The sequence below is a fragment of the Octodon degus genome, unplaced genomic scaffold, assembly GCF_000260255.1.
Source record: "Octodon degus isolate 3935 unplaced genomic scaffold, OctDeg1.0 scaffold00288, whole genome shotgun sequence".
Taxonomy (NCBI): Eukaryota; Metazoa; Chordata; class Mammalia; order Rodentia; family Octodontidae; genus Octodon; species Octodon degus.
In genome coordinates, this window is record NW_004524864.1 from 761,847 (window position 1) to 766,677 (window position 4,831).

Below are 4,831 nucleotides of genomic sequence, written 5' to 3' on the forward strand. Positions count from 1 at the left end.
CAGGACTGAACAAAAAAAAAGGGGATACAAAGGAAAGATTGTTTTTGTATTTATATATACAAAATAGTTAGGATAAATTTACAGCTACTTTCACTTAATTCAATGAGAAGAAACAGGTGTACTAATAGTGTTTGGACAGGATATCCTGTCTGCTTCTTGTACTATGGATAACCACTAAGAAGATAACAATGTACAATGTATGATTATCAAAACTATCCCATTAATCAGTTTTGAAACTGTCTCATTCTTATTTATTTCTCAATAAATTTGAAAAGAACAAAAACACAGCAACCTGAGCCTGACTGCTTTGTCTAAGCAGTCTCTTAAACAAATGAGCTAATGGGTAGGCCTCTGATGTTCTGTGATGTTTTGTTTTGAGACAGGGTCTCACTACAACATCCAAGCTGGGCTGGAATTTATGATCCTTCTGTCTCAGCCTCCCAGACTTTGGGAATTACAGGTGTGCACCAGCACAGCAAGTCCACCAGGATTTCTTCTTGGAATCGCTCACTCGTATTTCTTTGCTGATTTTATTAGACAGTAGTCTCTTTATCTATAGAAAATTTTATTACTTTCCTCCTTTTCAAGATTATATTGGTTTTAAATTTTTATTAAAAATTAATAAAATTTTTATAATTATGCTAAGAAACCAGAATATCTTTAAATCATAAAAATCTTATTGTCTTATTTTTAGAAAATGTAATCCTATGACAATGGCCTATATAAATATATCACAGCAATATATTTTTAGCAACATTTATTGAGGTGTCGCCCATAAGGTTATAGAAATCATTGGGGCCTCCCATTAATGAGTAAGGACTGGATAATGATTTCTGGACAGATGGCTCCTTATTTATCAGTTTGGAGTCTTACCAACAGTTTTTCCCAGCCTAAGGGATTTGTTTAATTTGTTTAATTGTCTTAACAATTTTTGATGACTTATGAGAATGAGACTACAACACTTAAGAAATAATTTTTGACCAATGGGAGACTCTCAAGTCATACTATAGGGTTGGAGAGATGGCTCAGTAGAATAAGCGCTTCCCTGGCAAGCGCAAGGGCTTGAGTTAAATCCCTGGTACTGGGAAAAAAAATACCCCAGATGAAGTTATACTGTATAAACAATAATATGCATTACATTTTTTTACATTACATTTTTTTCAAAAACACTTAAATTTTATTGAAAAATGATAAAATACAGAAACACCAGATTAACATTTTAAAGTAAAATTGACAGCATCTTCCAGAACTTTCCTAGCACTGCATCCATTCTTTTCACTATTACAAAAAAAGTTTCAAATTCAAAATAATAAATGGACCTGCTGATAAACATTTTTCTCATAGTTCCAAGTCCTATCCTAATTACTTTTCTAAATTTTACATCTGTACCTTTTCAAGGATGGATAGCATTTTTTAAAAAGTCTAATATTTTTAAGAGCTGGACTTACTTTCTTCATATTAATTAGAAACAAAAAAAATCACACACACCCTACTCAAACTCAGAGAAAATATAAATTTGTTCATTAAAGCTCAACAGCATAGGCAATTTTTTCTCTTCACACATTAAGCCAATGTTTGATCCATGCTGCAAAAACTGTACAAAATGAAAAGACCTGTTAATTCCACGGGGAAACCTTAAGGCAAAAACAAAAGCCTTATGATTTAAAAAAAAAAGACTGGGACTATAGAGATGGCTCAGATAAATAAGCACCACAGGGATGATGAAAAATTTTATATAAACATATGCAAGAAGATGAAGTCCAAAAATGAGCATTAAACATTCACTTTCCTGTAGAAATAATGATCTTATCAGGTAACCCCTGAAACAAGTGGGGAATTTTAGATTGTAATAAACAGACTCCTAATTCTGTCCTTCATCCACTGTATCACAGTCATGTCTTAGGACTCTTTTCCTTTTTATAGTATAGACCTCTGATGAGAGGCCAACAATTTCTACAGAAGATAGAAGATAAGCTTACTGTGCTATGGGTCTTTCTTTGGAAAGCTGCCATCTCCCTTTCCTCCACAACACTGGGACTAAATTTAAACTCTAGGCAGTCCCTTCATGTTTTTGAGCTGTACTAAAACTTTTTAGCACGAAGACTTCTTTAAGGCTACAAACTTTACAAGCTAGTCCCATTAAACAACGACCTCAAGGCAGTTTTTTCAAATGGCATGAATCAAACACCTGCACATTTCAACAGAATACGGTTTACATTCATCTCTAAATCTGAGATTAAGAAACTATTAGCTGGTTTCCAACTGGATTCAATACTGGTTTGAAGTTTGAATAATTTTACTGTGTAGACATTAAATATTTTGTTTAAATATTAAACATTAAATCATTTCCTGACTATCCAGACAGAAATGGAAAAAGCAGAAACAATAGGCAAAGAGAAGAAACAGTCCAATTTAACAGACTTGTGACTTCTACAACATCTGTAACAAGGGGAGGGATTTCAACATGGGTTTCCAAATTGCCTGGAAGCTAGCTTCCCAAATATTCACCTCTACTTGGCATAAACCATTTTATTTTCCTACAAAAGGTATCTGACTCCTACAAAGGAAGAAACCCAGAAAAAACTGGGGGGAGGGTCTCCTGTTATATGATAAAAGGGCCAATATTATAGTATTACACTCATTTAATAATATACTGGATGCTCTTCAGTGAAAAGAATTGTTACTCCACCTTGTATTATGTACTATGAGTCCTTGACACATAGAAGATCTCTTCCTGAGAAATTAGAAAATTTTAATCCCAGTTATTTCCAAGACACCTTGAGCCTGGTCTAGGTACTAAAAAGACAGTCGTTCTACCAACAAGTTTTGGGCTTACTGCAAAATAGTGTAAGCACCAAATTGGCTATTCCAGTAATCTCAGTGTCACTTGTCTTAACATTCTCAGTTAATGTTTTCAAAAGTAACATTTAAAAACAATTTGCAAACACAGGTACAATCTTTCCTTTTTTAAGCTACAGATATTATAAATGTTGGTTTTGCTTACACATCACTCACTCTCTTAGGATTAAAGGATGCTTCTCCACAGGCAATTTTTGATGGGTTACCTCACAATCCTTATACTAGTGCTCAAAGTTAATTAAGCTATAAACATTACTGAAAAACCAGGCTTTTCAGTTATGGTAGTGACACCAACAAGCAACAGTAGCACAAGGCAAAAAAGCCTTGAAGAAAAAAACCTTTGTATTTGTGTTGCATTTCTGAGGACAGCCACAATGCTATTGGCTATTTTATCAGTACAGTTATTTTGAACTGACAAATAATACACAAGTTTCATGGCCTCAGTTAAATTTCTTAGAAAGAGGCTTGAGCTACTGCTTTCTTTCCTTCCCAATGATATACAGTCACCAATATAAACAGTTCTGTCTTAGGCTGTGACTCACAGGGTACACTGGTAGTTAAAAGCATCCTTCTCTCTTAATCATCTTTTTCATCTGAACAGTGTTCTCCAAATTTATGAACAGCTTAAACACCGTGACAGATGACTTAAGTCTCTTTCATATGCTGCTTCAACATCTGCCTTTGAAGAGACTATAGCCTAAAATTCCTTTTAAAAAACCTGCTAGAAAACTACTTTTTTCCTTCAGGACAAGCTTTTACAGCAAAAAGCTGACTTCAATATGGGGATACCCAACATGGGAGTCCCACTCCAAATCACAGGTGGATACATTATGACACCCGTTTCATAAAGCCTTCAAGTTCCTACACTATGCATGTAGGCTCTTTACTGAACATAAGAGCCTTTAAAATTTTGACAAATTTAGTATAGAAACTGATTTTAGAGTTCCATTTCTTCTTCTGTGTTAGCAGATGCCTCCAAACTACTGTAGAGAGGTATCCCTGTTTGTGGAGGTTCCAAGTACAGTTCAGTTCTCTGCGGGAAGGCAGTGCCAGCAGTTGCATGCTTAGCTTGGCTTTCTCCCATGAAGTTTTTAGCATTAGATGATGACTTTGGCTTATCAGAAAGGAGTTCAGGGAGAGGTTTCCAGAGCACAAGCTCCATAAAAGGACGGCTCATAGATTCAATCATCTTCTTTGTAAAGACTTCATCAAATTCCTGTTTCAAACCTGTTTTCATGGTATCAGAAAGGACAAGGCTGGGGAGATGGTTAACGTTTCTGTCAGCTTCAACTTCTTCATCTTCATCAATTATCCTGTCCTCAATCTCCTGTAGCCTCCTCCGGGCAACTTCACACTGTGGTTCTCCAGTTGTCTGATCCATCTCTTCACAAATAGCATCTAACATGCCAGGTACAGAAAGCCCACTAGCACATGGATTTACTCTGCGACCTTCTACATCCTGATGTGTACAAAGAATCCAGTCATTAGGACCAGTACAGAACTCTGCTTCAGTCAGTCTTTTCTTTCTTACTGGAGAATCTTCATTCTCTTCTCGCTTGTGTTTTTACAGTGAAGGGAAATGCGTCCGCGCGCCGTGCTCCCGCCCGGGCTGCTCTGGGCGGCGCGGTGTACCGGCCGCGAGGCTAGCTCCGGACCGTGAGCTCCCAATGGGAAGGTCTGGCCCGGGAAGGCCGGAGACGGCTGTAGGAAGTCGGCGCTGCCACTCAGGGACAGGCCGCCAAAGGGCCGGCCGAGCATGGCCATGGCCGGCGAGGCGAGCAGGCTACGACAGCGACCACGACCGTCCGCGCCCCCAGGCCCGGCCGTGGCCGCCACAGTGACTGCTCTTACATTACATTTATACAACCAATTTTTACATTATTTTGATCAGCTGGCAGATTGAGTGGAAGCATAGCTTTTTTATGTATTTGGTAAAAGGTCTGCAGGGTCTATAAGGTCTCACTATGTAAAT

The 4,831-nt window shown here is 37.6% G+C and overlaps 1 pseudogene; it reads right to left on the minus strand.

Moving 5' to 3' along the window:
* Positions 1-1,223: 1,223 nt before the first annotated feature.
* Positions 1,224-4,623, minus strand: LOC101560323 (annotated as a pseudogene).
* Between the last annotated feature and the right edge of the window lie 208 nt (positions 4,624-4,831).